We start from the raw sequence: 12,778 nt of genomic DNA, 5'->3' as shown, positions 1-12,778 counted from the left end.
CCTCCGGTAGACTTTGCCTTTGGGTGCTGCAGTGGTCAGGGCTTGGGTGTTTCTGACTCACTCTGATTTCTTACACGCTCACAGGAATGAAGACAGGGAAAATATCACCACTTCTGTATTATGGAAACCTTGCAATTAATAATTGAGAATCTTTTTATCTCTCTCTCCCTTTTTCTTTCAGAACTAGAGTGCTCTCTTCAGCTTGTTAAGCTTAGTTCACTCCCACTGATAATTCACTAGAGATCATAATTTATGGACAATTGAAGCTGCAGAAACATCTCTTAGAAGGAATAGAGCAGATCCATAGCAACAATTCTTCAGGGGAATATTAATCCCCAGCTTTATGTAGTGCTAAGTGTACAATAGTAATCAGAACTTGAGTAGAAGCTGCTAATCATTGAGGGAAAAGGCTGTATAAAGAATTCATAATGGAATTAGCCTGCGGCAAACAAAGAAAGACAAAATTAAATCAGCCATCAAATTGCACCAAGGAATTTTAATTTACAGGTTAATGTAGGATTATGTAACTAATCACAGCTAACATTTTCAATGAACAACCAATAAAATTCTGCTCTTTTTTTTTTTTTCTTTTTTCTATTCCCACTAATGGTATTCCAATAGCACCCTCTTATCACCGTATAATGCGTTCAGAATGATTCTCAAAAATTCTAAAAAAAATCTCCCCAAAAGCATTACGACGGAACAATCAATGCAAAATGCCAGCTTTCAGTTAATTAGCATAAATATACATCCAGATGATCTACTGTTAGGTCCAATCCAATCCAATAAAGTTCCTTTGAGTCTGTATAGGACAGATTTACATAACCAAATGTGCATAACTGCAGCTTTAAAATATATGCATGGCTTCCAAAGAGGGAGATGCGGCAATCCGAGAAGCCTCCAAATTAAATAAGTCAAACAACTTCTGAGTACTAAAGTGCATCAGCTAATTCTAAATAAAACCCTTATTATAGATTTTTATATCAATACAGCATTTATATTCTATGACATATGCACAAAGGATTGCTCTAACCGAGTTTGTGCTGTTTATAATATGAACATCATAAAAAAGAATAAGGTTTCTGGGATAAAAAGTTGATTTGCTTCCCCTCGAGACAAAGGAGAGACCCTGCATTTGACCCACTTATATTTTGATATTGGCCAATACGAGGAGATTAAGAAAAGACTGTAAGAAAGAAAGTCTCAGTGTTTTAAAAAATGCATTTAAAAATCAATTGTTAATGTATGCAAATACATAGAAAAGACTCGTGTAACTCTTTGCACGTTTTTAAAGGGGAACTTCAAAATTACTCTGCATGCTTCAAAACACATCAGCTTAATCAAAAAGATATTTTTTTGGCAACATGTGGCAGCATGAAAATTTTTATAAATTGAGTAAAAAGCATTTTCATAAGCTTTACTTCACTTAAGAGGAATGCTGGGAAGAAAGGCGACGGCATTCTTCCTGCATATGTTTTTCTTGTTCTGAACAATGTGGGAAAACCTCATTGTACTTAAATCTAACAGTTCATTTTATGGAAGCAGCAACATTCTGCCCATTTATTAGCATTGGGGGTTTGGGGTTGGGGTTTCTTTTCCTCTTTTTTTTTTTTTTTTTTGGTTTTTCTCCCCTTCCTTTGATAAAGTCTAATTTTAAGATGCACACTTCCCAAAAAACATTATGGTGTCAATTGCACTACCCTTCAGCAATCCTGTAATAACTTTATTCAACCATTTCTAATTATAATTATATTTTCAATTCCTTTTAGCTATAGAAACTCTTTATCAATCAGAGCACAAGACAGAAAATTACTTTATTACAGCTACAGCTCGTTAGTCTGAGTGCTCTTAATGAAGCAGCCTCATAATCAGATGAAAATCATGCTGAAGAAAACTTGCATCATTAGTCTGGGCCTTAATTACCAAGAAATATAGTCACTAACAATGATACTCCATTTCATGATACGGTGCATGCACCTTCTACAGTACTTGCAATTAATAATTCCGCAGACTGCTACAGAATCTTTCTATTTATTCATAACAATGGAGGGGAAAAAATTCTAAATTTAATTGAGCGGCTCCGGATGCACTCTCTCGCTCTCTCCTGCTCAGATTAAAATGTCAAAAGGCTAATATTCTATCTTACAATAATTCATCATTTTAATTACATATTTTATGTATGTGAAATGTCCTTTTTTTTTCCCCCCCCTCGATCATTTAAGGCGACATTTTGGGGGGGACAAAATCTCTCTGTTTAGGTCGGTGGCCCACACCACACAGCGCAGCGGCAAACAGGAGAAAAAAGCATTTATTTTCATTGTCAGTGAACGAGTTCCGTGTTGGATAAGCTTCAGACATAAGCAGGAGACATTCATTTAAATTAATGACGGCCTTCATCCTGCACACTGATCGGTAAGGATGGAAAGATTCTCCAGTGAGGAATATGTTGATCCCTAAAATCCTTTATGAATATGATCCATCGCAGGGTTGTTAACTTCTGTACGCAGGGCTCTTCTAATCTGCTGCATTTTCTGTATGCTTTCACCCCGAGTACGCTGCTCTTAACTCTCCAGAAAGCTTCCAGCACACAAAGCACGAGGAAACACAGTTAACGAGAGCCCCCTTCGGCCAGCTAACGAACCCACTAACAGATCAGATCCCATTCCTCAGCGCTGAACACCTGGAGGATTTTTCACTCCAATTTGCTGCACGGAAAACGATTCCGCAGACCTCAGCGGGAACGTTCACAACTCGCAGTGCTGCCTGAGATCTGTACCTGCTCCTGCCTTCTCCCTGTCATACCTCACTGTCACTGAAGCAGGGCGGGCTCCCAAGGGAGATAACGAACACGGCTTTCCAGCATATTAACCGGTGCAGCGAGGGGGTACTGCTGCTTCATCGGCTGCAAAGCTGCGCATTGTGAACTGTGGGTTCTGCTCAACATCACAACGGTTTGACACCGAAACATCGGACATGGTGATTTTTGCAAACTTCCTGGTGCTCGGTGCTCTCTGAGTAAGTCATGTTACAGTAGAAAGATACTGAATTGGACTTAAGTTACCGAGCCTGAGATTAATCTCAAGAGCATAAGCTGAACGACTTAACTCCTTCGTACCACTGCACTTCCTCACGCTCGCACACCGTGCTGTGCTTTCATGCCGGCACTTCCAACAAGAACTATTACGTAGGTGAGATGAACTTGCCATACAGATACGCCCATAAACAGCCTTTCAACACTGCGCTCCACAAGGCACCCGCAATCTCTGGCAAATTACTGTCACCTTTAAAGCCCTTCACTTTCTCACCTCAAACAGAAAGGAAGAAGCTCCCTCCTCTGTTTGCGCTGCTGCCTGTGTGAACAACCAAAGGCTACTCAGCAAGAAAAGGAAAGAAAGAAAATCAGTCTGCACTTCTGTGAAACAGATCTGTATCTAGATAGGAACACAAATAGAAATATTTAGAAGGAACAAAAAAACACCACGTCTTTCTGTCTCCAGCTACTCTTACTTTTTCTTCCCTCCTGCCACGCCTCAGTATTTCTTTTAGGAGAACTTCTTTTACGTAGTCACTTTAAGAATTTGTATCTGGCACCAGCAGCCGACAGAGACAAGAGACCAACACGATGGGCTGTTGTGGCAATTCCTCTGTTCCTACTGCATTCCTGCACTGTGCTTTTTGGCATCACGCATGGTGAAAAAAGAAGAGCGTATTTAGAAATGTGACAACTGGAAAAAAATATTCTTAAACCTTACAGTGCCTTCTAAAGTTGCAGAGTAAAATGAATTTATAGTATGACTACTGCTGGCCAAAAACTGCGGGCTTGCAGTAAACCAAATGGGGTAAAAACCTGGCTCTGAGAGGGATTCTGAGGTTTTGGCTCCATCCAACAAGTATGCTTATAAACTTATTGTATAACTTACTGGCAAGAGAGCAGCACCAGACTGACCTCCACTTGCATCACAAGAAATTACACATTCATTGTCTTTGCGGAGAAAATGTTCTTATGGTACCATATTAATATCCTTTGTGGGTTGGGTCATGAATCAGCATTGGCAGCCGCTCTCAGAGCCGCCTGCCTGCCAGCCTTCCCAGCTGGAAAACCGGTAAGGCAGAGAGGCCTATACGTAGGGGAAGTGATGGTTTCCCAATTCCAAACTGATTCGCACATGAAGCCGCTCAAGTTTAAAGCACCTGGCCTGCCAAGAGCTCGGTCCAACACATACATAGATGGAGTGCTCTCTGCGGCAGCAAGGCGTGGCCAACGCCTGCCATCCCATATGGCCTGCCTTGAGATCATGGGTCTTAGCAGGGGGTGAGGCTCCCACTGAAGACAGAAACCTTTCAGTCGGATTTACTTAAATGGAGATCGTTGGGGTTTCATTTATCATTTATTTGTTTCTTATTTACTCATTTTTATTATTTATTTTATTTATAAATATCAATTTTGTCTCCTTCTTTATTTGCAGCTTGCCACTATGATAGGGCACACAGGGAGAGAAGAAGCCCCTGCGCTTCCTCATGCCTGGGGCAGGACAGACCTGCGCTCCGCCGCCCCCGGAGCCTCGCCGCCCCACCCCGCCGTGTCTGGGGGCTCGGCGCCCTCTGCCGGCCACAGGCCTCCAGCCCGTCAGTCCGCGGGTTCGAGCCCCGGCCCCGCCTGGTTCCAGCCTCTTACAGCAGTCTCTTGAGAGATTGCTCACGGTGCGCAACGCTCCATCCTTCTCGCGCAGTAATCAACACCAACACTATGCTATCCCATAATCTAACCCCAAACAAAAGGTGCAGAGAGGTCAGGCCAAGCAAACCCACAAACAGGCGCAGTGTCAGAAATGCCATCGACGGGCACAGGAGCCATGTCCCTCCCCTACACCTCTGCTGACAGGAGAAGCATCACAGTGAAGCCTCTCCTCACACACAGGGACAGGGCTCTGTGGCCCGGTCACTGGGAGTTACATCCACCACGGTTTGGTCACCAGCCATCACCTAACAGACCTTCAGGCCTGACACCATATAGGTATGTCTGCAGGCACACAGAGCAAGTGCTGGATCTTACCTGCAGACACCTTCCTGAAGTCCAATTTTAGCTTCCCAATCCACGGCTGCGGGCTACAGTTTTGCAATCAGATCAGCCTAGAGCTGCAGTTCCTCACATTTCATCTTCTTATATCCTGCTCCAGAAAACACCTTACTGCTCCTCTTCTTCCACAGCGCGTTTTATCCCAGCCTTCCAGCAGCTAACTGGGATTAGTGTGGTACAGCCCTGCATTCAGTACAAGTATCATAGCTGTGGATTCCCAAATGTGTATGGATCCCAGCCATAGGTGTGCACTACTCGTCTGAGCTGCCGCCAACTGCTGCAGATACTGCCCATGTCACCTGGCTGGTCTTCATGCAGGCAGCCAGCATGGCAGCAAGCAACAGGAGGATGCTTCAGCCGTGGAGGCAGCCACCTGCTGTGATAGCATGGAAGACAATTCTTCCTCAAGTAAAGGCATGCCAGGACTCTTGGTTCCTTGTGCCTCTTGCTCATATTGCCTGCTGTAAAATCCAGATGGAACGCAAAATGCAGTTTGGAAGGGGGGAGACAAAGCAAAACAACTACGATTTGCTGATTTCTCTTTGAGAAACCAGGTTAACATTGGGTTTGGCTGCTTGGAAGCTATAGCTGAGGGACATGGTGCATGGTCCACGCAGCTGAGGGAGGAGCAGGCAGCGAGTTAGGAGTCCCAGCACAGTGCTGCCATGCTAAGTGAAGTGGCTGGATATCACTAAAGCCATCAGCCTTAATGGGCTCACCTCAGCCAGGCTGCTGTGAGATGTTCAAGTGCGTCCTGCCCTCCAGCCAGCAAAGGGCACTGCACCAAGATGTTCCCTGTATCACTCACACGAGGCCCTTACTTTTTTTTTCCTCCTCCAATACTATTCCCTCACCTCCTCTCCTTCTGTAGCCTGGCAAGACTAAATATTTGTTTCCCCAACGTTCAAGGGGAGAAGGGAACTATGGGGTTTTTCTTTTTAGTAGCAGGGTGATTCTTTTTGTTTGTATTTTTTACACTGCCAGCGGGCAAAGGATGAGGCAAGTCCATGCAAGCATGCAGCAATAGTGCTGCAAGCTCCATCAGCCCAAGTGGCTCATTGCCTGGGGATGCTGGTGGAATATGTGAGCTTCCGCTTGACTACTCAAGATGTCCTTGAAATTGCTGGGTCAGGAGGAAAGGTGTGGTACAGGAGGAGGAAAACGACAAACAGATAACAAAGCCCTAAAAACCAGTCCAAATTCATGGCCTTTCGGTTCCCACTCCCATGCCCATGATCCAGCAAGACAGCCTCACACCCTCACAGCAGCCTATGGCACAGCTAGCAGATGATGCAAGTTTATTCGTTGTTCCTTCATGACCATCTGCTGAATTACCCCTCAACTTGCATCTCCAAGGTGCAAGAGTTTCTAAGAGCCAAATTCAGAAGCAGAGTTTTTTCTTGCTGTTGAGTGGATTTTTTTCCCCTCTCCTTTTTGTAGATGACATGGTTTATATTATTTACTCAACGGGATCATTGCCCGTCCACTGAAGAGTCTATTTTAAATATCAACACAGGTTGGCATTTTAAGAGTTATTTAAAAATCTCACCAGTCACAGAACGTTTAATTATTGCAAACATCTTTCAAAAAATTCCACAGTGGATTTCTTTCACCAAGTGATTTATTTCGGATATAATTTCTGTTTAATTAATAGGGGATTTAGCTCTGACCTGGAGGGTGTGAGAACCAGCAGAGGAGCTGTAGTTGAGTTAGTTTAACATTAAACCTGCCCATGCCTGTTGGAGGCTGAGAACAAAATTGGGCTGGCACTCACTCCAGCATATTCTCATGTTGATTGTGATGGAAAAATTGTAAAGGCAAACAGAACTAGGGGAAAAAAATTAATCACAAGAATATGAACGTTGTGCTTTGTTATTTATTTTAACTATGTATATAATTTGCTATAGAGTATAATTATACCTAATTTCAGCTGAGATAATATCTGGGCCACACTTTGTTCGCTGTGTATTCTCAGAGAGGAGTTTCTCAATCATCTGGCCTAAATTTCCTTACACCTTGAGAACAATTGGAATCAAACACGACAAGGCTATTTGGAAGGGGGGGGGGAAATTAATAAGAAAAAAAGCCTTGCTATTAACAAAAAAAAAAAATTACAAATGTGGAAAATGCCTAATCTACGCTTTTTCAACTCCAGGTTACATCAGAAGCAAATTTTAATATCCTGTAAAAATCTCCCAGTATGACGCACATACAGCTGTCTAATATTGCTGCTTAAAATGCCCCCGCATTAAATAAGATTCTATGCTGTAAAATTTTGCAAGGTGATAAAACAAAAAAAAAAAAGATATAATAAATATAAACCATCTGCATTTTTTTTTTAACAAGCCATTTCAAAACGGATTTTATTTATATTTAGAATTGTTTTGAAGTGTTCTTTTTTTTTTTTTTTTGAAATTTTTTTTGAAAATGTCCCAGTTACACTATGTTAGGTTTTCAGTAGAAAGATTAAAAGAGCTGACGCGCAAATAAACACGCATGCACACCCAGAGCAATTTCCAGAGCTATGAAAGCATTCGATTCTTCAAGGATACTACAGCTGGCTTTTAGTCACATAAAAAAGGTTGGTGTGTGCAATCAGCAGCTCTGGAAAATGGATTCACACACACAAAAATGCATTAAAATGACATTAAGATTTTGGCAACAACCAACATAAGCCAGGAAACTGAGCTTCAGATTGAACTTGCATCCTTAACTCCTTCCATGGTGCTCACTGAAAGCATCGGTAGCAATCAGCAGGAGCACAAAGGCCACCCTGTTGCTTCTATGTCCAGCAGCAGAAATGCCAAACAGACCAAGGGCACAGCCAGAGGTGGCAGAAGATGGAGCCATGCTCTGTGGTATGATCTAGCTGTCTGCAGCACCGTCTCCTTTAACAGAATCACACCTTACGTCAGTCTACCATCTCCACTGTAAAAGCTTTTCACTTAATTCAACTTCCCTGTATTATTTCTACTGCTTTAAACTTTCACCTCGGCTAGCATAGGGCTCTGAGTGCTTTCTGAGCATTTGTTTCTAAGCTGGTGACACAGCAAAGATAAAGCACTGCCATGACCACCTACTCAGGGGTAAGAGAATTTAAAGACTCCAAAAACTGAGAGGAGCTTTGCATGCCATTGCACCACTGCTCAGCACCTTAAGCCCCCTGCCTCTCAGGTTGGCATCAGCTGCTCTATTCATCCCTCAGAGCTCATCTCAGCTTGTAGGTCACTGGCATTTATCTACTTATTTAAAATTCACTTCAATGTAGCATTTCCAGAACTCATACAAATTTTTCTTCTTCCCAACTCCACACCTAGAAGTAATGGCTCTGACTTCATCTCTTCTTTTCTACAAACACCTTCCCAAGATCAGAAACCTTTTTTCCCCCCAGTAAAGCGATGGTCACTTTGGTATGAAAAGAAAAGAGTACTTTGTGCCAAACCAAGCAGACAGCAAGTAAATGAGATGGGACTATGAATTACTGCGATCTCTTTCCTTTCTTTGCCATTCCCTTTCCCAGTACAGCAACAACTGTTAGGAATCGTTATTGAAACCACTAAAGAAGAAAGTTGCTTTTAAAAAGAAATGAAGCACCATATCAGAACAACAGGCATTTTTCATGCCTACTAATAAACATTTGAGGGGTCATTTATTTAATTTAAATCATTTATTCCATTAATAAGCAAATGCACTATTATCTTCTCCCTGAAAACAGCCACCAAGAAAGTTAAGTTCATCATCATTAGCAAAAAAGGAGCCTTTATTGGACTTCCACTTTCTATTTCATCATTTAATTACCTGATGCTAACGTCTGATCAATGAGATTAAAGTTTGAACAAGCCAGAGATTTTTCAAGGATGTACTTCTGGATGAAAAACTGTCTATTTACAAACCCATGCTTTGCCTTTTTTGGAGCCTAATGACATTTTTCTACCAATCTTTGTAAAGCTAATGCAGAGAGATCTCTGCCCTCCTTGCTATAGGATATGTGATCCAAATCCTCCATGCCTTGGTGTGCCTCTCTCAGTCTCTCTCTTTGGCATCCTCACAATTCACTGTCTGCTGTTTGGAATCTCAGATCCTCCAACTGCCAAACATTTCAGAGAGAAATACAACACAGACGTTAAAATAAAGCAAGTGCTAATAAAATGCTTAACGGGACTGACTTACTGAATCAGGCATGACATAGCTATTGCATAAAGCATGACTGAGCTTATCAGCAAAGATATATATGTATTCACACCAACACCAGAGGTATACATTCATTTAACTTGAGGAAGTTTCTCTACAAAGGTAGTGTTGACGAACTCCATTAGGATGAATCCCCTACCGTGATGTAAAACTATATCAAATTATTGACACCTTACCAAGACAAGACATTTTAATGTATAAGGTATAGGTTTCTTCATCTCATAAGCATCTGCACACTGAAAATACTTGAATTTCTCATTCTTTTTTTTCTACTTTACTTCTAAGACCACTCCTCACTGCTCAACTTCTGCCTGAAAATATGATCTGAGGAATTTCTTAGGAATGCTTTGAGATTTGCAGGTCTTATTTGTTTTTTTGGTTTTGTTTTTTGTTTTTTTTTGTAAATAAGAGAAGAATTCTCTGCTATCTTTGAAAAGGGAAGGAAAAATAAAATGATGTGGATGCCTCATCCCCAGTGTCTTAGGTAGAGCAGTCATCGCTAAGCAACTTTTCTTCCCTTCATGTGCAACTTGCTCTGAAAAAAAAAAACTAGGAAGAGACAGCAGGACTTCATGTCACATTTGTACAGGCCTCCTCTTGCTGTCCTCATTCACCCAAAGGAAAAAGATTTGATATGGAGAACATCTTTTGCCATCTTTCGAATTTGTTGTTTCCTCAGAAGAATATACACCAAAGCAGAGCTGCCCAGGGAGTCAGAGCTCTCCAAAGGGATAAATACCAAGGCAGGAAGATGACAAGCTCTCTCAGCAAGGAAGAAGTTGGACTTCTGAACAACAGTTCCTCACACATTCCCTAGCCTCACATTTTCAGCATCAAGTTTCTCCAGAACCAGTGATGTTACAGTGCCCAGTGTCCGAATAAAAATCTCTGACAAGCAGCTCCACAGAAAACAAGTTAAAGGGATGAAAGACCAGAGAGACATAGAAGTGCTTGGAGGAGAATGTTTCTCCCTCTAGGCCAATTCCTTCCAACACAGACAGAAATAGAAAATGACCACATTGGGAAACTCTTTTTGTCATTTTCAGATCTACAGGAATGTGCAGAGAGCATGTTCCAAAGAACAGGCACACTGAGCGCTCAGAAAAAGAAGCAGCCAGGGCATGAAGCAGACCTGGAAGCATGCAATATGCAATGGAAATGACCAAACAGGACAACATAGAACACATCTGAGAAAAGAACAAACATGAGACGTAGTTCATGCCTCTAAGTGCAACTGGCATTTAAGCAGGGCTTTTTTTTTTCTCCCCTCCCAGATATTTATATTTTTTAAAAGGTTCAGCATAGAGCCATTTCAGAAGAAGTTTTTCCACATGGTGACGTGCTGGAACAGGTGAAGGTTGTGCATGCCCCATTCCTGGAGGCATTCAAGGCCAGGCTGGATGTGGTCTAATGCCTGGTCTAATGGTTAGCAACATTGCACATAGCAGGGGGGTTGGAACTAGATGATCCTTGAGGTCCTTTTCAACCTGAGGCCATTCTATGATTTGATAATTTGAGAGAATACATTGAATCTCCAGCGAAGAAAAAAAGGACAAAACAAATTTTCACATTGCCTACAGTTTATCCACAATCCCACCTCCTCTTTGTTCACAAGCACATGCGCTCACAGGTGCATGTTAGCTTTCTGGCTGCAACAACATCGCACTTTCATAATCTCCTTCCTAAGGATGCTTCAGATGCCATCCTGGTAAGCCTAAGCTCACATACTGAATATGGACTGAGTGAAGATCTGGGTCTCTTCCAAAGCACATGGAGGGGCTCCAGCTGGGTTTACATCAGATGGCACAGCAATGAATACACATCACCCCTGATCTTCCTGAGCAAACTTGGCTGCTTTGCTCCTGCAGACTGACGTGCTTACATGCCCAGCTCTAAACGTATTTATGTTGGGACAGGGGAAAAAGACCAAGTCTGCATCCATCAGTAGCAACGTCAAGAATATGGGAACTGATTATTTTATTTTTACCTCTTACCTTCCAAAACTCAATCCTATAAAATGTACTGTACCAGGTAAGTGTGGCCTGTAATATCCAGGCAAGGCTGAAGTGCAGCGTTCTGCAGTCCAGCCCCAGTGTAATTTCATTCCAGTGGGGATGTTTATATTCCACTGAGAATTATTCACAGACTGAGGCAGTACTCTGTGCTGGGGCAAGATGGGTTCTGCTGCAAAACAGATCAGGGAAAGATTAATTAATTGCCTACATCCTTACTTTATAGGGGATTGCCTTTCAAGACTTTGCAGAACACGTTAAAATCAGTAGATGGGCTGATGCATAGGCTGGAGCAACAAGCACTTCAGGACTTTCTTCCTCCTCAGCCAGGAGCAGCGGGTGAAGGAAGGCTGCTCCTCCAGCTTTTCCTCCCCTTAAGTCTGCTTCAGTAACATTATTCCTCTGACTTCTTTCTTCTCCTTTATATCTCGTGTTGTTGTTTTTCTCCTTCATGCTACAGTAGAGGTAGTGAATGCTGATGAGGCGATAGTTGGTGTAATTCTAGTGAGACAGCTTTTCAGATAATTCGTCATGACCTCCATACCCAAACTGCTCCTTGCAGCACAGGATAGATCTGGATGCCCACTGACCAGCAGGCACTTTGGCAGTCTCTGGAAAAGTCTGAGGGAGGGAAAGACTTCAGAAGAGCCCTGATTTCTCTCTTTCATTCTCCCTCTCTATGAAAGTTAGTTGCAATCATTATCTTTTCTCTAAGGGCACACATCTAATGGGCAGCCAAGACTGCAGTAGAAAAACAAAAGGTAAATTTCAGTAAAAGCATTATTACAAAATCTAGTCAAGCATTGTAAATAGAACTGCCATATTATTATTGAGAAAAGGTGTAGTGCCCATGCAAACTACATATTTGATTAGGATCTGAACTCTTAGCTGAACCATGAATCTGAAATAATTTAGGTGATACATATAAATTTAATTTCTTTGTTCAACATTCCACATCCGAAACGATGCACTGCAAATGTGCAGCTCTCACTGAAGTCTGCAAAATGAGTCTTCTTATAACTCGCTATACTGTGTGGAAATAATCTGAAATAATCTTAAAGGAAAAGGAATAAACCTATTTTAAAAACAGCTGAGTCCTTTAGATCGTATACCATAACCAATTTATGGAGATAAATGGAATTCAATATTAAAGAAATACTGGTTTTTCCCCCTCCTGTGGAAAATTTAAATGCAGAAAGAAAAGGAAAGAAAAAGAAAATAAAGAGGAAGAAAGAAGTGGCATGGAAATGCGCGAGCAACACTTGGCTATTGTTTCTGATGCGGTGCCCACCAGAAGCGATGTGCCTGGTTTTCCCCAGCCCAAGGTAGAGTAGGCGAGCTGATGGTGGAAATGACTCATTCAGTCTCTATAATGGAGATACAGCAGCTATTGGACATCTTTATTTCTCATTCATTAAATGAATCCAGTGTCTACTGCTGTGATAGCCATCAACAAAGACAGACGAGGAAATAAAAAAGGGGGAAAGAGCAAGAAGGG

This window comes from Tympanuchus pallidicinctus, unplaced genomic scaffold (genome assembly GCF_026119805.1).
Source record: "Tympanuchus pallidicinctus isolate F22 unplaced genomic scaffold, pur_lepc_1.0 scaffold1, whole genome shotgun sequence".
In the NCBI taxonomy this organism is placed as follows: Eukaryota; Metazoa; Chordata; class Aves; order Galliformes; family Phasianidae; genus Tympanuchus; species Tympanuchus pallidicinctus.
This window is presented reverse-complemented; position numbering follows the sequence as displayed.